Source organism: Lissotriton helveticus, chromosome 3_1, assembly GCF_964261635.1.
Source record: "Lissotriton helveticus chromosome 3_1, aLisHel1.1, whole genome shotgun sequence".
Taxonomy (NCBI): Eukaryota; Metazoa; Chordata; class Amphibia; order Caudata; family Salamandridae; genus Lissotriton; species Lissotriton helveticus.
Window position 1 is genome coordinate 1,865,542,044 of NC_136061.1, and position 23,165 is coordinate 1,865,565,208.

The 23,165-nt window shown below is 43.9% G+C and overlaps 1 protein-coding gene across 1 annotated transcript in view; it reads right to left on the reverse strand.

Moving 5' to 3' along the window:
* Positions 1-1,272: 1,272 nt before the first annotated feature.
* Positions 1,273-23,165, reverse strand: part of HRAS (HRas proto-oncogene, GTPase) — a 234,988-nt gene continuing 213,095 nt past the window's right edge. Inside the window, exon 6 of the mRNA XM_078682839.1 lies at positions 1,273-7,768. The gene's annotated coding sequence lies outside the window, so the exon portion shown is untranslated. The remainder of the gene's footprint in view (positions 7,769-23,165) is intronic.

Below are 23,165 nucleotides of genomic sequence, written 5' to 3' on the forward strand. Positions count from 1 at the left end.
TTTCCTTTAGCTTAAAAAGGGTGCAGTCCCAAAAAGGCAATCTTTAAAAGGTTGAAGACTCTTTAAAATGCTGTTCAAAGAAAAGTAGTTCCTTTGGGATGTTGTGGAGACACTCTGGTGGTGATGTTGCAGTCTCCCATGCAGGGCAGGATCAGCAGACAGTAGGGCAGCTCAGCAGGTTGTGGGGCAGCAGTTCCTTGGAGCAGTCAGCCTCCTTCCCAGTGGCAATCCTCTTGCGCAGCAGTCCTCACTCCAGCAGGGATTCTTCCAGGTCCAGCAGTGTAACAAGAATGTGAGGCCAGGGCCCTCCCTTGTATATCTTTTTAGTCTAAGGGCTAGAAAGTGGTGGAAGTCTCTGGAAGGGTCTGGGGGCAGGGGCTTCTGGAAGAGTCCAGGGTGTTCTGGTATGTTCCCTGCCTTCCCTGACCTAGCTGTCACAGTGACGAGAGACAGGCCGTTAAGGCTACAGTGGGCAGCCCGTCACAGCTCTTCCCAGGGAAGAAGGTGTGAATCACCACTCCCACCTCCCAACCCAGGCAGGCTATCAGTACGCAGAGGGGACGGGGGAGTCTGCAGCCTAATCTAAGTGTAGGCAGGAAAAGGTCCCCTTTATAAAAGTGGGATCCCTAGCGTAGTAATGCCCAAACCCTATAGATCATTGGAAAGGGTTCCCCGCCCCGAGTCCAACAAGACCAAACATGATAGACTTATTAGGTCCCTGTCAGACGTTATTCCATAAGGGGAGGTTCCCAAGGTTAGCCTATTGGGAGGATTAAACCTTACTGCGGTAGCAGTGGCTTGTGGCAGATATGCCAGCCTCACAAGGTTTTAGGGAATAGCACCTGCACCTCAGTACTGTTTAGCAGTGGTGAGGCGCCCAGAGTCCTAAGTCCAACAAAATATAGGATAAAAATGGGAGGCAAAAGGGCAAAAATGTAGGGGAGACCACCCTAAGGCTGACAGGTCTAACAGCGACCCACCGACTCCAAACCAACAACCAGGACCTGCTCACACAAATCTAACAAACTGGCTGGGCCACAACTAGGAAGATTCTTCAAAAGCTCTTACAACAATCCAGTTCCTGTAAGTATTCACTGAAAAGACCTTTGTCAAACGTCAAGCGTCACTGAACAAGGGTAATGAATGCATCCCCAGAACTACTGCGTTAGTTTCGCAGACCATATCCAGTTGATTACAGACGAAAGCTGCATGCCGTGTAGCACTGAACAATACCTACACTTGAAGCAAAGGACAGACAGGAAAAACAACACATCCTTTGAAAAGTTTATTTCTTTCACAAACACAGTAAGGTTAAACATGGACTTCCCTACATGGGTCACAAAGGGGGGTGGTTACTGCACAATTGTGTTTAGCGGTCCCCATCATACGTAATCCAGACTCTTGATTCTGCTTTCTACGGCAGCACACCACCCAGACACTACCTTACCATAACTGCCTCCTTCCATGGTGCTATTGCTCAATTGTATCAGGAGCGGTTCCCTCCAGGTAGTTGCTGGTTATCTCACAGTCCAACCCATATGGTGTCAGTGCTGAATGCAGTTATCCACCAATAATAAAGGTTACTGGAAGTCCCTTTGTTTGATGGGGTCTGGTTGGGTTGTAAAAGCAATTGTGGCACAATTCGCTAGATGACATCTCTAACATAGGAAATCAGAGAACAACGTAAGAGGACGCTTGTTACTAGTGGCTTCTTTTCACAAAGTTAAAGGACAAGCAAGTCACATTTAAAGTGTCAGACGATGCACTTACGGTCCCCATTAACAGTCCCTTAAAGATAAGAATTTGGATTAGGGGTGCTTTTCGGAGTTCCAATGCCACCACCATACACTGCCCTACTTAACTGTACCTTCTAACTGTGCTTCACAGTTAGACACCATTTTAAGTCCACCATTAACTTTAATTAACCTATATATTACCTGATTATTGTATAGTTATACTGTATTTATATAAGAGGTGTGTGTGTCTGAGTGTGTATAATATATTTATATCTAGTATTCTGCTACAACATAAACTGAATGTACAGTTTGGCATGCATACAGTCAGAGCTTGCAAGCGACTGCATAAAAGAGATAGATGATCCATGTGCCTCAAGGACGCAGCACAAATACACATCATACAGGCAGTATCCATCGTCATCGAAACACAATTTACATGAAATGAAAAAGGAAGCTGTAACTTCCTAGGCACATCAGTTAATCTCTGGAAATAAAAAATATACTATTCTGGGGCGAGTTCAGCACATCTATAAAGCGAAGCACATTGTTTTTTTCAGGACTTCCAGATTACCAGTTCCAGATGGAGGGGGGTCAGGTTTGAATGCTGTGGTCATGTACTTAGTCTCATTTCTGTGTCATATGCACCATGTGGAGAGATTATCTCCACTCCCCGTATAGCGGAAGCACCCACTGTATTACGGTGACACGTGGCATCAAAGTCAACATCTCATTGGCTCCTTTGTACTCCTGAACATAAGGATCACTGTGTTAAATTAAGCAATGCAATCACAGCCATGTTCGCTTCATGAGGAACAAAGCAACACCTTCAAGGATCGGCTCAGACTGTGCATTCGGCGGATGAGACTGTCTAATCTGTTGGTCAGGCTTTAGAAGGTTCACGCCCATCTTTCCACTAACAAGCAGCATCACCTCAAGCAGGGGAGCGTATATAGGACTCTCAGATCTAGGAAAAGTGGTGGGGAGTTCTTGCTTTGCTTAGCTCCCTGGGTTCAGTTTTCTCTCCAACAACTTTTTCTTGCTTTCGTTTTTCCGAGTGAAAGTGGAAAACATCCACTCTAGCTGTAAGTATGGGCAGATGCCAGGGTTTTCACTCTGCTGCATAAGGTGACCGATGCAGACAGGGTGGAGCACAGGATCCATGCGTCACTTCTGACAATCATGAGCTCAAAAACACAGCAAAAGTCTGTCAAGAACAGGTTAGGGGCCCTATAAGCACCATCACCTGTAACTTGACGCAACAGCCGTTTTACATCCTTTCAGGCTTCCAGAGGAGCTGATTTAAGAGTTGTGTAAACCTCTATCAGATTTCAAATACTGAAGTATATGCACGGTCAATCAGCGGATGGAACAAATGGCAGCACATTTCTCTTTTCATAAAACGCTGCAGTAAGGCTGATGCAGGACAGCTCTCTCATGCAGAGTAATGATCTGAAAAAAGACAGTTTCTCCAACGCTACCCTCCCAATGCTGTGTATTCAGTCTGTTCTCTGTACTCTTTGTAGGGTCCTGTACCGACGTTTGTGTTCTTTCTCACACAGGCAGTGAACCGAAGACAGTGAGCCTTATTTACAAAGCCATTGCACCTGTACGCTTAACTTGCAGGTGCAACTGGTTTGGCTGACCAAAGCAAATGGACTTCACCAAAGGAGTACTGCCACTTGTAAAACCATGATTTAATATTATACCAATGTAAGGGACTTAACTTTCACACTTATTACGCCCTCATAAGTTTCTGCATACTCTCACTTTTAAGTTTCTGGCCAGTAACAATTTTCTCAGTCCATTTTAACCCTGGAAACCGTCAAACGTTTATTCCAGGCAATGGCAGGAGAATGGATCTCTTTGCCTAGCAAGAATCAGCAGGGAACACCCCAAAATTGTCACTCATGTAGATGAAGGTTTTTTCCCCATGAGGGAAAACCAAAAAACAACAACAAAAAGTCTAATTGCACTAATGCAAAACTATTTCTACTTGTGCAATTGTCTACTATGTACACCCAGCATCTTGTAATAGCTTTGCATGAACGTAAATGTGAAATCACAAATGATTACATCACAAATGATTTCCATGAGAGCACATGAACATTTCCGACGGTTCCAGCTTTTCAGTACTCATAGAAAGTGTAGGGAAATCAAGACATAAAAAATCTACACTCAAACAGTGGTCTAAACCTAAGAATGTACATACTTTAATTACTTTGAGAATATGGCCCAAAGCATCTTAAGATACTATTTGACATCGCGTGTGGCTCAACCAATAATCCCTGCATGTGGTCCGCCCACCACTCTATCCCTTTGGGTGTGCAAGCCTGCTTACTCTGTGCATGCATTTAATGATGCTTTGGTTTTTGTGATATTTGTAAGTGGGTAACATTTACATTTTATTCATTTATTTAACATATTTCTAAAGTGCAATTGTCACCGAACAGCCATTCTGGCGTTATTGTAACTATTGGGGGTGGGAGAATTGTCCTGTATTGTGATAATTTTCAAGCCATGTCAAACAATGTCAGTGTCACAAAGAAAAAAGCCAGGTTTTAAGCCCCTTCCTGAATTGCAGTAGGTTGGTGGATAGTCTCAGGGTGTGCGGTAGTTGATTCCAGAGTTGGGCTGCTTCAATGGAAAAGGCTTGTCCTCCCTTCTATATCTAGCAACGCATGCAAAGTTAGCAGAGACATACCGTTTTACTCTCTTTTGTAGTGGGGTTGGACCAAAAGCATGCAATGATTTAAAACCAATACAAAGCGACAAATTGTATTCCTTGTTTCTGTGATAGCCGGTGTAGATCTTTCCTTGCTAGCGACACCAAGGCCCTTCTTGGCCTACTCAGTGCCAATCTGGCTGCTGCTGCTAGGACCATCTGCAGCCAGCCAATCAAATAGTCTGGAGTCCCAAGGAGTAAGGTATTGCAATAGTCCAGATGGCTAAGTACCAGTGCTCTTGAAGAGTTAGATAGCAGAGGGAGAATCTTACGCAGTGCTTTTGTGAAAGCAAAGCAGGTGCATGCTGTCTTGTTGACATGTGGTTCCAAACTGGCCTCTACACCACTGCCCTCTACCCTGACGATATGCGCATTTTCACAGGACCATCAAATAGGAAAAGCCTTTAAAAAAGCCATTGGTTGTGCATCAGTAGAATTCAGAACATCCCCTCATATCTTGTTTTGAAGGCTTCCCATCAGCATGGTGCAATGAAACACAAGGTAGCGAAAGCTGATGGAAAGGAGTAAGCATCACTCTGTATCGAGCCAGGAAAGACTGTAGTAAACATGGGGAAGGTTAGAGCAATGTCATCCTTTCCTTCAGATAACCAAATTACCAACTACTCGGTTCATGCGAATGGAAAGAGGTAGAAGGGAATGCACTCTGTATTGCTACTGACTCTTACTACAGGGAAGTATATTCAACCGGGGGGTTGGGGGTGTGGGGGGCAGGGGTCAGCCAAGTCTAGCTAAACTTCATGAAATTGGAGATAAAAACTAAGTGGAATTAGGTTTGCCGGGATTCATTAAAGGCACAGGTTTTGCATGAATATGCTCTGCTCAGAAGACTGACAGACAAATAAATCATGCACAGAAATTTGAGCAAATAAGGGCGCCGAGATGTGTGCTTGCAATGTTTTGGGTATCGGGCATTGCGGAGCCCAATGACTGTACTAACGTGTGAACAGTGCCTGACCTCGTCCAACATGTTTGGCAAGATCACATTTAAAGAGGGTTGAAGATTAATCTTCAGCTGAACCGACTGCAAGACTTCTACAGTCAAAAAGAGGTCCCGCCATCTTGGTGATTTGTGCAGATAATGTACATGGGGAGGCTGGACTCTGGTACCAGGTGCCCCTGCATTTAGAACATTCTCTCTTTACTACTGACCCATCACCTTCAATGAAATGATGTGGGAGGCCCTGTACAATACTTAGTTTGGTTGAACCTTTTGGAACGGCTCACGCCATCACATCTACCTTAATAATTTGTTTGAAAGACAGTCTGAGATTGCAGGCAGTCACAGATGTATGATATATAATGCTGCAGACAGAAGCAACCCTTTTGCTTAATACTAGGAGTTACAAGGTACTACTAAACTCCATTGTTGGCCAATATTATTTATTGGCCTAAAACGTGGCACTGGAGTAAGCTTCATCCATGTTCCTTTCTTCTTCCCCCTTAACTGACCTTCAAATTCCAAGGAAATATCTAGATCTGGTTTCTGAAGTGAACCATGCCCTTTTCCATCACTAACAGCTGGCTTCCGATTAGACTACCCCGCTGTGGAAATCAGACATCAACTTCCTCCACAAAAAAATGCTAAAGGAAAAAGTCTTGAGGAAGGTCTCCTTATGATAGATCTATACCACTCTGAGACCCAAACAGATCTGTCAGCGCACTTGCCCCAACTGGAAATAGCGGGAAAGGTGAATACGAGTGATACCCAGCAGGTTGGGCACTGCGGAATCTATTCACGAGTGCTTGGAATGGGGATGCGCCTAGCGAGGGCTGAATGCTCCCAAGCACAACAGTGTTTTCTTGCCAATGAAGTAAACACCCATTCTGACCAAATAAACTAAGTTTACATTGTAGACCCCATGGGTAACCTATAAACTGGAAGTCCCTTTAAAGCCTAACTACAGAGATGGACCAAGTGTGCAGTGCTGACCCCCTAACTAGGAACCCAATTGCTAACAGTGCAAATGGTACCCAAGGCAACACAATCTACCCAGGCCCACAGAGGACTGCATCAGGGTTAGGTATAAACATTATGAAACCTGAAAACAACCACTATTAAAAAAAAATGTTTAACATCCAGAATTCTGTACATTCATTGAAATACGGACCTAGAAGACACACTGTGTTATAAATACTGCATTGTCCAGAGCATAAACAATCACCAGCGCTTCGAGAAAAGTCCCCGCTTTTCTGATTCTCCACTGCTGTGGTGGCACTGGCCAAGAATAAATAAACCTAGGGGCATAAAACTGCTTACCAAGAAGCAGGAAGTAGCACAACGTATCTCTCTCTCTCCTTTTTTTAAAAGTTTAAAACGTCAGCACCATCTGAAGGAAGTGCATATCCCTTAACTGGAGAGAGATGTAGAGTACAGACCACGAGTAAATGAACCTCCCTAGTCCCTGGCACTCTTGCACTGAGAAACGATGAAACAGCACATCAAAAACCCATTCGAAACAGAAAAGGCTGCTTGGGCGTTGGGCGTTGCGGAACCTCAAAACAAAATCGGTCATGGTAGCGGAATATGCAACCTAAACGGAGTCATCACACTTCCTGGTTTGTGGATATTTGGAAAGGGAATGAGGGTTTATGAACTGGCACTTAACATGTCTTATGAATAGTTTTAGCGTTGGTGCACTGTTTGTCTTTTGTTTAAAGAACCAAAACACATAAAAAGATAGTCTCCTTATGACGGTATCGCAACCCACCCAACTGTTTTCCATAAAACTGTTGCACTATCAGAACCAGATTGATCAACATGTTGGATTCCCGTAACAACCCACTACACACAGAACATCCCTGTCAAGTGGTCTTTGCTTGTAGTCTGCCATTGACAGTAAAAGGAAAAGGAAATAAAAACGGGGAAAAAACCCAATAAAAGTTCAATAAAAAGTCAATTGAGAAGAATAAAGAAAACAGCAGTGCAGAACTCCAAAGAACAGTTGAGGACAGTCTCAAACGTAATCAGTGTAAGCATCATCAAATAATGATTCTCTGTGGTTTGACGCTGTGGCATCGGCAACAGAAAAAAGATGAGTTCTCCGTTAGTTGATGCAATCTTCTCCAATGGGGTGATTTGTTACGACAAAACCTCATGACATCCATGGCAAAAGAGCCAGGGGTTTGAAATGGTGCTGACCATTTTGTGTGCATTTCTTCAAGATTATTATATTGTTAGCTTCTGGGTGTTTCGTTTTTTGGTTTGACGTCTTCTTCATCTCCTTTGTTTGTCGTTGTGCACCATCTGGAGAGATGGCCTCCCTTCTCCACACAGCCAGGGCCATGTCAACTGAAATGGAGAGGTAGATGACAAAGTTATTGACGTGCCCCATCTATTTCAAACCATACCACTTTCACACTCCAATACATGCACAAAGCAAGAGTCAAATTTCACTTACTTACCCTAACACACACATCGGTCCATTGAAATGACCCCAAGAATACCTGACAGTGCCACCCAGGTAAGGCTCTTAGATTGGATACCAAACATGTAATCACAAATTCATGCTACTGTAAACACTAATGAGGTAATTTTAAAGTTTGGAGGTAGTGAGGCATCTGACTTACAACTGCTGGAGCCCTACCCACCAAACCGGAGGATCGCCTGCCCTACTCAGACGCTGGGGAATCCCAGGATTTATGACAGCGGAACCCCAACTGGCTCTCTGTCAGAAAACCTTAACCTGAAGGCCCATCGACCACAGCTGACCATGAAGGTCACTCTGCCCTATTTAGGGTGGGGCGACATCACTAGATTTCCCTGTCTGGATCAGTTAAGGTATGGCAATCCCAAACTTGGAAATCAATTATTGGTCCTCATGTGCAGGATGAAATCACCCTACATGTCAGAGCCATTAATAATTTAATACTAACTCCTGCTCTGAGAGTTTTTTTGTGCTAAACAAACAAAAATAAAGAGGAGGGTCAAAAGAACATGGTGCCTAGTTGGCAGTTCGGTCAACCGGAAGTGGAACCGCTTAGAGATCCCGCCTTGAGTAAGAGGAGGACAATCCCTCACAACCCAGCAGGATGCCTGGTCTACTCTAAATAAATCCAATGACAGAAGGCAGATCTTTCAGAATTGAGGCTTAGATGTTGTAGAATTAGCACTAAATTAAGACTTAAGTAGTTGCTATTTGGAAGAGAAATTAAAACCACTCTCTTTTACTCTGAAACTACTGCCTCCCTTCTGCTCCCTGCCCCATGAGTAGATTTGATCACACAAAAATTGTCAAACATTGTGAATCTATAATGAGTGCAAGACCAATATTTGTGTATTTTCAAAATGTACACACCTACATAGCAGACTGTGACCTTGCACACTTCATCTAGTTGCCAACTGTAAATGTTCCACCATGGAGATAGTACTAAACACATACTCACAATCAATTCAGCCACAGGGAAAGAGACACCGTGAGATTAAGTGATTTGCTCTAGAATTACACAATGTGGTCAAGTGGAAAAGGTTAGACAGTCAGCTTTCTCACTGTACCACATACAGAAACCCAGGCAAGGGACCACAAGTATTTGGGTTTATTTGCAGTAACATTTGTAAAATAGAGTAAGTTTACCAGAGCAGTTCACTAAATGCTTCTTTTGAACATACAGTAAGAAAGACCGTAAATGGAACATTTAGAAAAATTATAGATCCTGAACACTGCTGTAATCGGAACACTACTCTAACAAGAGTGCTGTCATTTTCACATGCTCACCTAGAGCATCAAAATGGCCTAAACATATAAATGTATCAATGGAGCCAATATCCCCCCCCCGTGGCATATTCACAGGTTTGCTAGAATCTAATTCCGGACTTAACTGCTCTGATCACGTCAGGGCTCAAGTTATAACTGATTCAATAAGAAGGCTCCCATTATGTGTCAAGTCACTGCATGGCACACAATGGGACAAGTGAACTTATTTCGCCGGACAAGTGCATTTCTGAACCATCTGACCATTGCACAAGGAGATATTTTATAAAATACACATCATTGTGACTTGTTCTGTACATACAAATGACCTCTGCATGATTGGGAGGCTAAAAAGGGTCATAGATGATGCCCAAATTTGACACGAAGTACTTGGTGATGTGACTTCTTTCCCAACCAGAGACATTATGAGCAAATGAGAGTAAGGAATCATGAAAGATGTACAGATGCTGAGATTCAGAGTTGGCTAAGCTGTGCGGCTTCCACCTATCCGACTCTCAACAAATGATGAGCAATGAGGAACATTATGTGAGCTTGCATCGGTCAAAGATCAATAGCCAGCCAACACAACTGCGAAAATACAGTGCTTCTTGTTCAGCCAGCGGAACAGTGGGGCAGTCAAGTAGACCAGTACTACCTTCTGCTACAGGATCAACACGAAAGACCACGCGGGGGAGACCATTTTCAGAGGAGTTACGTATACCACCTGAATTTCATGGACTGTGGGCCTCAGGCACAGACTTTCAGCCAATCTTCAACTGATTGAGGACATTTTAAGACTAGTTGCTTGCTTGCTTTATAGGGACCATTTTCAGTAGCACATTATCTAAAGACCACAAAGCCAGACGAGAAGACTAAATGAAATGGTCCATGAATAGATCTTAAAATAATTAGTGAAGAGCTGAACGCTCTTCCATACAGAGTCTCAACAGAAGAAACAAGCATTGGAAATGCAATAGGTCTTGTATTTGCTTGACTTAGAACTATTGGGATTGTAAATGACAATGTGTTTACCCATGTGTTATAGTGCTGTTGGCTTTTGCAGATCCCATTTGATAAGTATAACCGGAGCTGAAGCAATTCAAAGAGGGGTGCTTCGTATGCACAACTTTGCTGAGGAATACATTTCTTACATTAAACTGAAAACATTTATAGGTATCCACCACATATGTATGTATGTATGTATAAGGGGCAATGCAGAGTTGTACTTCTCTGTGCAGTGCAACTAACGGCAATTTTTGCTTTATACATCTTGCTTACCGAGTTGAAAACTTTGATGCTTTGTTGATTCGCACTCATGATGCAAATGTGGCCTCAATGTGCAAAGTTAAAGAAAGAAATCCTAAATCGATCTAGACGCTGCATTTGTGTCGGATGGTGATAGGAGGGCAGAAGCAGCGACGCCGAAAGCACCAAGGGAAATGCTGCACTGGTGTGGGAGGGTGGTGGGAAGGGAAAAGCTACCTTAAGAAAAAGAAAAAAAAGATCAGAAATTGAGGCAAGCTTTACAGTGGGATTGTTGATAAACTGGCTCACTCCATGTGCGCTGAGAGTTCAGCGCGTTACATCACATCATTTGTGTCGGGGGTCTCTGATAAGGGAAATGCTGCGTTTATGTAGGAGGGTGGGGGGTGGGCAAAAGCAGCGATGGCAGAAAGCAATCAGGGAAATGCTGCATTTAGGCAACATTGAAAAACAAGCAGCAACGAGCCAAAAGGCGGCTGTTACAGTGGCTGTGTGAGCTCGGACGGAGCGGGAGGGAGGGATTACAATGCGAAGGAGAATCAAAACTGGCAGAAGCCCCGACGGGCCAAAAGCATCAATAAAGATTAAAAAAAATTCTCACAAACAGGAGATAACGAAGGCAAGTGTAAGTACACTGTACTCTACCGGTCCTCCTGAAACTTGAAAGGAAGTGAGCTATCGGCTGAGGGAACAAGACAGAAGGAAGCACAGCAGTGTGATGCTGGAATGAACCAATCGTAAGCAGGAGACTGGAATAGAGTGGTTTTATCAATTACAGCAGGTGCTGCAGACAGCACATGGGCGCTGCTAAGGCTCAACCTAAAAAGGGAGTGCAGCTGGCAATTAGGCCAAGAGCAATCTAGAGGCACCAGTCGGAGGTAGTTTAGCTCTAAAGAGGTGTATAAAATGCCTTGCCGCTTGGAACCACTGAAGGAGGAGGAACGAGTATTCTTCTTGCACAGTGTTTAGGACAACTCAGATGTACGGCAACTTCTGTGTGGCCTGCAGGCAGCACTGGGTCTGGTTCAGCTCAAATTACAGGGAGTTTAGGGTGTTTAAATAAAGTGGAGGCTGCTCATATCCTACCATGGAGATGGGCACTGATCATAAAAGTGTCCACGTATAGGTTGATTTGATAAATACCTTCTGGCAGCACAATTGTGTAGCTGTTAAAGCCAAGAGACAAACTGTCAGTGTCTGGCCAAAGTGCAGGACCGCACTTGCTTGTGTAGACATGAATTTACTACAGAAATAAATTTATTCGTGGCACACTTACCTAGAGCAGTGGATGTCCATTTGTAATAAAGAGATACAGAATGCTGTTTAAATTTCAACTTTGTTTACATTTCCATGTCCAAAATGGATAATGGCAATATACCACCATGTTATAAAAGGCACAGAAATAGGTTTTATGACTTGCAAACGTAGATGGTACTTTTATTTTGTCACAGATTTTTTCTGATTTGTGACTATGCCTCACCAAATGCAGATGAAGCATATTTATGTTACAAAACATTACACATAATTCACACCTGTTAATCTTTGCCACCAAAGGAGGTACAGTTCACTCTTTATTTTAGCTGGATGCACTGAGGCGTCCATTAGTGTCTTGGTGTGTTGCATGGATTCTGCTCAGGAACAGAACTATGCTTGGGACCATAGGACATCGGCATCTAGGGACCGAGTCACCATACTACCTCAGTATCTATGAGCCCGAGTCAGACTAGCTATAGTGCCTCACTTGACCTCCTACCCTTCCACAGAGACAAGTGAATTGGCACCCAGAACACAACACTCTCGACCCTCTCAGGGATCAAGATGGGGGAAACCCTTTCGCTCTCTCACTCGTACTTGTCAATGATAAGATAAACAAGAAATACGTAGGAAGGAAATGCATAGCAAAAATATCGCTAGCATGGTTAACAAACCATATACCATAAAAAGCCCTGTCATGTTTTAAGACAGATTAGCCTAAACTCCCCCTCCCTCACCCCGTATACTGAAGCTAAATGATTATATATCAAGGATCTCTGGGATGAGTGGCGGACCTCATACCTTGCGATGCGTAATCAAGAGAGAGAGGTAGGACCAGAAAGCTAGTCCATGTCCCCGGTTAATATATGATTAAATCAAAAAGAGACTAGCTCAAGTTACTTTAGGGAAGGGGGAAGACTCTGATATGTTTTGTCACGGAGTGTGAACACCCAGCAGGTGTGTTCAAAAAGCCCTCACCCACCAACAGGTCCAGAGCAGGCTCAACCCAGAAGTACTGTGAGTATGAGAAACCACCATCACGACTCCTGGTAAGCGCTATTTTCTTTCCTAACAGGTCTCCCTAATCAGTATGGTAAAATGTTTGTCCCCCCAGGGTCAAGCCTTTGCCACCTCCCAACCTTGAGGTCAGACTGAGCAAATAACCTGCGTAAGAATCCCTCCTTGCGCCGCATTTTCACTAATGCACCCTGTTTTACTCCGTCTCTTAAATCACCTCACTCTCGAGTTATCAGTGCGATTCCCACTGTGATGGTACCACCAATACCATCACACCATAGCCGCCTATAGCCCACCAGCACTCGCTATAGTGACGGCATCAGATGTGCGTAAAACTGTACATCCTAATGACTCTACCTTCTCCCTGTGTGTTTTGTTTTGTCCTTCCATGTTATGTGTACAGGTGGTCTTGAGAAGGGAATCCCCCTCTCACACGTAGATACACTTTAGGGCGTGTAGACACATAGTCTCCCCTACACCCCCACTAGGTAATTTGCACTCACTTATTTTAGGTCCTGAAGAAAGCCAGTCTAGTCATAAGGCACTGGCTGAAACATGTTGACCCATTGGATGTGAGAGGTCGTAACTCGCCCCTTACATCCCCTTGCCTTATTTTTAACCGCTGACGGAGGCCCAGGTATTAAAGTCTAATTTTACCTTCGGGTACTGGGACCACCGTTCAGCCGTTTTAACATCACTTCCTTAACTATCTTCACCGCACACTCAGTAAAATACCAGCTCCGCTGTAGTCAGGCGTTGAAGCACACCCGGGGCACGCTAGGTGCCACTGGGTGGGCCCGATGATGAAGCATGCCACCAACTAGGTTGGTGGGTGAGGGCTTTTTGAACACACCTGCTGGGTGTTCACACTCCGTGACAAAACATATCAGAGTCTTCCCCCTTCCCTAAAGTAACTTGAGCTAGTCTCTTTTTGATTTAATCGGACCTCATACCTTAGCATATACAAATGACTGTTCTACAGCTCAGCTTAAGCAGTAATCTTGCCTCAATTCATTGTTTGTTCATTGTCCTTGCTTAAACTCTTGTGCTGTTATATGACAAGACAAGGGTGCTCACAAACAGCAGCTGCATTCTCGTGTTGTGTCTAGGTGCTAGTGCCTAGAGAGAACACCAAGTGGTATTGTTGACTTTGTCTGTGATGTTCAGACCAAATCACAGGTTCTGTGTGAAAGTACAATGTGGCACAAAAGCAAGCAGGTTTATAAGTAATGTGTGCAAATGAAAATGCAGCCTACATCATGCACAATTAGCAGTGGCGGCTCGCAGAGGGAGTGGTGGGATGGAGCGGGCGGGTAGTGGAGTCGGACATACGACTGGCAGGAGTAAGGTAAGTAAATAATTAAATCAATTTACCCTGCACTCGCTGCATCGCACCTTACTTCTGCACGTCGTATGTCCAACTCCATTACCCCCCCCCACCCTGCCCCTGCCCCGCCCGGCCCTACCACCCCACAGCACTCCCTCTGCGAGCCGCCACTGACAATTAGGTTAAAATAGGGGATACTACAATGGACCATGCAGGAAGGCATGACACCCTCTCTTCGATCAGGATAATAGCACTAAAGAGGATACTAAATGTAATAAATGTGATCATACGGTAAACATACTCAAAGTATAGTTCAGACTTGGGATTAACTGAACATTAATAGAAGAAAAGGTAAATTTGAAAAAATAATCAAATTATGGTGCTTTGGGGGAATTCATTGCGTCACTCGCCATCTCAAAGGCTAAAGACTCCATAAAGGAGTTCAGGACAAACCCGTGTAGGTAAGAGGTGGGTGGAAGGGTATGGGGGAGGGGTCAACATACAACGACGAGGTAAAAAAATAAAAAAATACTTACCTTGCGCATCTCTGAATAGGGGATGCGGCGAGCGCAAGGTACGTTTTTTTCTTTTTTAATTTTTTACCTCGTAGTTGGATGTCAACATCCCCTGCCCACCCCACCCCCTCCTCGCCCCAACACTCTTACTTTCACAGGCCGCTCCAGAGTCTAATTCCGCATATTATGATTGGTCAACTGTCCAAGTCACAAGTTCCAAAGTACAGAGATGATCTCTGGTCGCAGTCAATGCGGAGACAGTTACTGGACAATCTGCATCTGTGTTAGCAAACCTTGTATGTTGTGATTCATGTGCCGAAGCACAGGTTTCCTCGTAGGCTAGTGGTTCAAACCTCGCATTGTGAAGAAGTCGCAAACCCAAAGGAGAGTACGGAAAATGGGTCACTAAGGGACTTATTAGCAGTCCAAGGCAGCAGGTGCCTGCGAAGCGAGGCAAAATGTCTAGTGCCTAATTGAAGGGGCACCAGATACAGTGGAACACAAGTTGTACACAGGTAAAAATGGTAAAGACCAATCAAATCCAGTTCCTGCAATAGAAACATTCCAAATATCTTAAGCATACGCTCATGGTAGTGTTGGAGTGGCGTCAGCTTTTTCCTATAAACCAACCGGACGGTTGCCTCCGCCGGTGGTGGCAATCCCCATTACTCACAGGGAAATCCTTCTTAGCTGGTCCCATAGTCGGATTCCTTAAGGTGCTGAAGGGCGCTGTTGCAGCAGAGCAAGGTATGGTGATGTGGACTCAGGGAGGAAGGCACCGAGCATTGTCCAGTCCCCCGGGGACTGGACTATGCTAGGACTAATCTGTTGTATTGTAAGGGCAGGTTCCCCTATTTGGGCAGTAGGTGGCACTGCACACTCACTTTAAGAGAAATTGGTTTTGGTTTGTTCTTCGCTGAAACTCGGATAATCAGAGAAAACTCAAGATAACCCTGTTAATAAGTACTGGCGCTGGGGGCTGATTTAAACTCAATCTTTAGACAGTGCTTGGGTTACACTTGTTTTGGGGATTCATTTATTTTTGGAGGTCGAGCCTCACCACCGGGGTGTAAAAATGCCGAAGCAGATGAAAAGAAAGGCACACAAGGAGGTAATCATGGGACGTTTAAATGTCATAGATCAGATTCTAGCACTAATTCAACCTGTATTGACCTTCCTGGTTCAGAGAGAGGCTTATATAAAACCCGGGCCTATTACAGTAGTACCACTATTACCATACCAATGAGTGAAGAGTGCCCAAGACAAGCAGGGAACCCCCCAAAAGCAGCATTCCAACTAGCTAAAAAGCAAGCAAGGAAGGGAACATCAAAGGGGGGAGAGGCAAAATGTTAGAACAGACACACGCAAAGGTAGATCCTGCACCCAGTCAGTCTCCAGCTGAGGTCATAGTTCCAGGGGAGGAGAGGGCTGCGGACAGGGGGCTTACCAGGGTGAGCTCAGGTAATTCTGACAATCAGCTTATGAGTAGTTTAGTCAGGATGCCACCATAACTTTCACAACTTGGCAGCCAAGGCCCAGGGATCCCGGTGGGGAAGGGGAAGGCACTGGCAGCCGCAAAAAGCCTTCTGGGAGGAAACCCACCCGGTCAACCTGGGGGACGGGCAGGCACCCAGTGTCCCCAGCGATTCGAACCAGCAATTGGGGCCTGTGAATGCACAACTAGGGGTGACAGACGGTCGGTCTCCACACTCCCCATCACGCTTTGCTGCCCAATTTCGCAATCAATCTGGCATTTTGGACTGCTAACATGGCTGTAGAAAAAAGTATTCACTCACAGCCTGCAAAATGCAAGAAGGTGCTCATGTTGAAAGTGTAGGTCTTTATTAGTCTAAACAATAACATTGTTTAAAGCAAAAGATGCGCCCAGTGTGTGTGTGTGTTGAATAACGCTGCTGATGCATTATCTCGTCTCAAGCTGCAGGATTTTTGGAGCTTCTATCCACAGACAGAGGCGGAACCCACAAACTTCGAAGAAACGTGGAGGCAGCACCAAATTCAAAGTAAGTTCCAAAGGCAATGAGTCGTATAAAAATATATTTTTCTTTATTGATTTTTTTCTTTTTAAAGGTGCACAAGACAGCCAACGCGTTTCGCTCCCCAAACTTGGGAGCTTCGCCAGGGCAAAGTCAAGTGAGCTGAAACCTATGTAGGTTTTTAGGTCAAGTTGTATGGCTTGATAGGCGCAAAATCGAAAATTTTATTTAACGAAATCCAGTTGAACAAAGGTATTGCTCAGGGAAACAAAGGAAGAAATGACTAATTTCTCCACTTGTAAGTCCAAAGAGCTTCACGGGGCCGTAGTAAATGACAGTCAGGATGCAATAGTATGCAAGTTCCTATAGATGTCACATATGATCCATATTCATATCGACTAGTATGCAGAACGTCATGGAGGTAAGCAGTCCTTGATAAGCTGCACAATTTAATGGGTCTCACGTTATGATGACAGACGAACCGGCCCCCGCGAAAAACGCCAAGCCAAAAACTTCCCAGCAAATCTTTGGAACCTTGGAACACAACTGACCCTGACCTAATCGTAGCCAGCATTGCACCCATGACCTGGAGAGCCTACAAAAGGGCATTATGTTGATATATTGCATGCAGCACAAGCAATTCGCGTGCACAGCTTTTTTTGTTTAGACAACTGGCTGGGCTTTCTGGAACACACAAGGGCACAGGGTGGTTCTGTGACCTCGTCTATGTGGCACTTAGCGGTAGCTACCCTCTTTGCAAACCTGGGGGAAGACAGACTGTAGTGATTTGGTCAGGAACACAGGAAACGTTATAGTTGAAGTTGTGGTTTATTGCAGCTTTCAGTGAATACAGCGACACAAGAGAGCACCAGGCTTCAACTGACAAATACTAACATTCTACCCAATAGCCCTAGAATCCTCATGGTAGAGAGTTCTATCTACAGGTGCCAGTGAGGCACAGCACAGAACACTACATTATCCCCTTTCCTATAAACAAAAGAGGAAAAACTCAGAGAAGAAAAGAAAAGAGAAAATGTGGGGAAGGAAAAGAAGAAAGAAAGAAAAGGAAGAGAAGAATGACAGTGAGGAAAAATAAAGTAAGAACCTAAAACAGGAAACAGGAACTGAGTGGAGAACGGAGTGGTTACCTAAACCTGGCAGGAATTCTAGGGACTCTCGAACTCCTGCGAAGTCCAGGAAATCCACCACCTTCATTGTTAACATCGTTAGAGCACCTGGCATCATGGCGAGAATCAGATAAAAGGTCACGGTTAACAGAATCAGGTTCCCTGACATTGACTTTCACAACTTTACTGACATTCCACCAGTGATTATTATTAACACGTACAGCATTGCCGCAAACCTTATCGACAACTAAAGACTCAGAAAATTTGCTTCTTCCCTTGGTGACGTGAACAGGGCTCTTAATACGAACAACATCCCCAGCATGAATACTATGCGGTACAGCCCTATTTCTTTCATCAAAATAGGCTTTCTGTTTTGCTTGAACCTTCGTAACATTGTCCCTTACAAATCCATCTATCCCGTCCATTACATTCATCTTAACCCATTTCGACATCCACCCTGGACAAATTTTTGTGGAAGGTTTTCTCCCTCTTAGAAGTTCGAACGGAGACACACCAGTAGACGAATGAGCAGTGGTGCGATAAAACCACAACATGGAGCGAACAGCATTTTCAAGAACACACTTGCAGGCAATAGCCCATTGCACACAATTGTTCAACACACGGTTCATCCTCTCAACGAGGCCATTGGCCTGAGGGTGATAAAAGGAACTCTTCTTATGAGAAACACCACCTTGTTTAAGGAAACATTCAAATTCAGAACTTACAAACTGCACACCATTATCCGTCATAACGACAGAAGGAAACCCTTCTCTAAGGAAAACATCCTTAAGAAAAGAAATGACATTGGCTGAGGAAGGCTCACTGATAAACCGAATCTCAGGCCATTTGGAGTAGTAATCAATGGCAACGATGGCAAAACGTGAAGAAGAGGGTAAAAGATTAAAAGGACCAACTAAATCAACCCCAATCCTTTCCCACGCTCTCTCGGGAAGAATAATAGGTTCCAAAGGGGGTGTTCTAGGTTTGTGGCTCTTGTCAGACGATCTACAGATAACACAACCATCAACTAGAGCATCCACACACACATCCATTAGTGGCCACCAAAATACATCCCGTAGTCTGCGTTTGGTGAATGTTTTCCCCAAATGGCCTTCATGCGCACCATCTACAAGACGTTTTCTTAAACTCTCGGGGGGAATGAGCCTACCACCCCGCATAAGGATGCCATCTTCAACGGTGAGCTCATCAGCAACTTTAACAAAAGTCTGGAATTGTCCTGAGACATTTTTCTCTTTAGGCCAACCTTTTTTTAAGAAACTTAGGACCTGGACAAGTACCTCATCTTTCAACAACTCTCTTCTCCATTCTGCTTCATTGACAGCACACATCCCCTCAAGATCCAAAGCATCAACAAAACAATCTTCTTGATCATCACCCTTTTCAAAATCAGAATCATGACCAGAAATAGGGAAACGTGAAAAATAGTCTGCCCTGACATTCTTCGAACCAGGCAAATAGACAACATCAAAATTGTACTGGAGTAGCTTAGTCGACAATCTAGCAATCCGCGGGGTATGTTCTTTAATCTTCTCACCAGACAAAATAGAAACTAAGGGATTATGATCAGTACGTATGACAAAGTGACTACCCCAGAGAAAAGAGTTGAATTTCCTCACAGCCCACCAGCAGGCTAAAAGCTCTTTCTCTATCACAGAGAAATTCACTTCAGCACCACCCAACACCCTTGAAGCATACGCAATGGTGTTGTCAACCTGACCACTCTTCTGAGTGAGAACGGCTCCAAGACCAAAACCACTTGCATCCACAGTCACCACACACTCCTTATTAGGATCAAACGCTTTAAGAACACTTTCACTCACCAATTGAGACTTAATCCACAGGAAGATTTCTTGACAGTTCTTATCCCAAAAAAAAAAGGCAAATTTTTCTTCAACATATTAGTAAGTGGATGAACCTTTGATGCATAATCCTTCATAAACCTGGAGTAGAACTCACTGAGTCCTATGAAAGACTTCAAACCTGCCTTATCGACTGGAGGAGATGCATCCACAATTGCTTTTACTAACCCCGGACGTGGCTCTACCCCATTGTGTGAGACAACATGACCAAGGAATTCCATCTTTTCTTTTAGAAAGACACACTTTTCTCGTTTAAGAACAATGCCCTTGTTTTGCATTATTTCCAAAACCTGATTCAAAGAACCGTCATGATCCTCTTTGTTTTCGCCAAAAATTAAAACATCATCCTGGAAGACAATTACTCCAGGGGTATCTTTAAACATTTGACTCATCAACCTTTGAAAAACAGCTGCCGCCGACGCAAGGCCGAACGGCATTCTGCAGTACTGGAAACTGCCAAATGGAGAGACAAATGCAGTCAAATGTTTAGAGGACTCACTCAAAACAACTTGATGGTACGCAGAAGCTAGATCTAACTTAGTGAACCACTTTGCGCCTCTGGTAAGGGACAACAAATCTGTAATTTTTGGCAAAGGGTGTGAGTCAATCCAGATGTTTTTATTTAGGCTGCGCAAATCCACACATACGCGCAAATCACCATTCCTTTTTCTGGCGACAACAAGAGGAGACAACCACAAGGATGACTCAATCGGTTCAATGATCCCCTTCTTGCATAGCTCGATAAGTTCAGCCTCTAGACTATCCCTTACACTAAAAGGGATGCTTCTGACTTTGTGTTTGATGGGGATGGCACCATCTTTAACCCTGATCTCATGACTAAAGTCCTTGATCTTCCCAAGTCCCTTTCCAAAGACAGTGGGAAATTTGCAAGACAGACTCTCAACGTAGTCATCAGAATCAACACCGGCAAGACTAGAAATACAGTTAACAGGTTCAGCTAAGCACACTTGCTCTTTTGCCCCTGGTCTCAGGATCAATCCGAACAAAACTCCATGAAACCACCCCAAAATGTTCAACCCTTTAATAGCGACATATATTTTCCCAAAAATGTTCCTGCCCCTAAATTGTAGAACATCCTCAAAATAACCAAGCAGAGCTATTCTTCGTCCTTCAAAAGAAACAGGAGCTCTATCAGGAGGTTCAAGTTTTCTCTCTGGCCATGTTTCCTCAAATAATTCTTGGGTGATCATGGTTACTCTTGCTCCTGAATCTACTAGCAAGGAAACTACTTTATCACCCACACCAAAATTTTCGTAGGGATCAACACAATCAGAGGGGTCACCAACGATGACTCCATCCTCACGCATAGTTACGACCATCACCTTTGCATCACCTTTGACATTATCAATCAAATGTGAATTTTCATGTACCACTACAACCATATCTCTGAGATAGTCTTGGATGCTGTTAACTGGACTTGTACCCATACCTGTATTATCTAGCATATCTGAAACATTTCCTACTCCATTGACATTGCCTAGACCCTGAGACTTACTGACAAATGTAGGATTTCCCTGTCTAGGATTCTGACAAATTTTGGCAAAATGACCATATTTTCCACAATTACGACAAACAGAACTCCTGGCAGGACAAAATTTGTTATTTTTGTTGTGTGAAAGATTTCCACATCTATAACAAATGTCATTTCTAGGAAACGGATTTCTTTCAAAACGTTGAGAATTGGGAACATTGTTCCTCTCGAAGCGTTGTTGACCAGGGACTGATCTGTTGTCCCTGTTCTCCTTAGTTCTAACTACAGAAACTGCTTCATCACTCTTCTTTTCGAGCTCCTTAACTTCTTTCTTAGATAACTCAATACTTTTAGCAGTTCGGATAGTCTCTTCAAGTGTAGGATTTCCTAAGGTAAGCATTTTTTGTTGTATCGACTTGTCAGTGCATTTACATATATATTGGTCTCTGATTAGTTGCTCTCTGAAGCCCTCAAATTCGCATTCTGCACTCAACAGTCTCAGGCTAGATACATAGGTCTCAACGTCTTCTCCAGGCAACTGTTCTCTCTTAAAGAACTTGTGTCTAATTACCACAAGACTGGGTTTGATGTCAAATCTTAATTCTAGTCTCATCCTTGCTTCAACATATTCATCCACATCTTCTTCTGCGTTATTCCTTATTAGAGGAGGTAAATGTTTATAAATCTCTCTACCTTCGAAACCTAACGAATGTAGTAATAAAAATGTCTTCCTTTCTGCGCGATATCTTGACGCGCCAATTGCTCCTAAATAGGTTTCGAAAGCGTCAAACCACTTTTTCCAAACAATTGGTGGATTACCCGGTGTCTCAAGAAAAGGTGGAGGAGGAGAGACCGACTGCATGTTGCACTAAAGAGTTTATTTATATATATTTATCCCAAATCAACAATTTATCCGAGTTGTGTCGCTGTGTTGAAGTGATTTTTGGGATGAACACAAACCTTATATTTGCCTGCACAGAGAACAGAACACCGGTTTGACAGAAATACACCCACTTTCCAAAGGTGGGTTTTAATTTTATTATAGACAACACTGTCTGAAAACGGATTTCCTAGTAAACTTGTAGTGTTACTATGGTAACGTTGTCAATAACATCACAGTCCTTGAGCGTTGAAAGAAAACTGTAACACACGCTGCCCACCAATGCGTGCGCACAATGATATTGAAAACTTGACGCGAGGCTGTGACATACGTTGCCAACCAAATGCGTGTCCTGGAAGCGATCAAGACGCAAAGAACACACAAAATGGCCGACCTTCACGTAACTAACGCGTGACAACGTTGCCAACCATGCGCGACCTTGGGTTGCCAATCACGCAGACAGTTCCTCTTTTATTCGCAACACAGGAACAGACAACGAGTCGCTCAAGGAATTAAAAAGGCGTTATACGCGCTGTAGACTTCTCACAAAAGCGCTCGTTTCTCTTCGAAGTAAAGCAGGTCTCCGCAGCTTCGATGAAGAGGATCAGCTGATCAGCGCCTTCTGTGATACATTTTGCTTGACAGGTACGAGGTGAATGACGTGGTTTCTCGTCCGCAGATCGTCGCCAACAACTTTGTAGTGATTTGGTCAGGAACACAGGAAACGTTATAGTTGAAGTTGTGGTTTATTGCAGCTTTCAGTGAATACAGCGACACAAGAGAGCACCAGGCTTCAACTGACAAATACTAACATTCTACCCAATAGCCCTAGAATCCTCATGGTAGAGAGTTCTATCTACAGGTGCCAGTGAGGCACAGCACAGAACACTACACAGACCATTCACATTCCTTTTTGATTAAGGAAGCTTTCAGGGGATGGGGGAGGTTGGAAAGGTACTCCTGCGAAAAAAAAATCCCCATAAATATGGACAAGTTGGAAAAGATCATAAGGGTCCTGGACAGAGTATGTAGGTCTTGGTATGAAGTATCCTTGTTTACAGCTGCCTTTTCTCTTGCGTTCTACAGACCCTTTAAAATCTCTCAACTTGAGGCACGCTCTAAGCAGGTCATCCACGGTGGAATTTTACTCAGTCATCTCTCATGGCTAGGGACCATACCACGCTCTAAAATTGGGAAAGGGGGAGCAGGTGATCCTGAGGTGAACAGGTAGTTTTCTGGGGTATCCAGT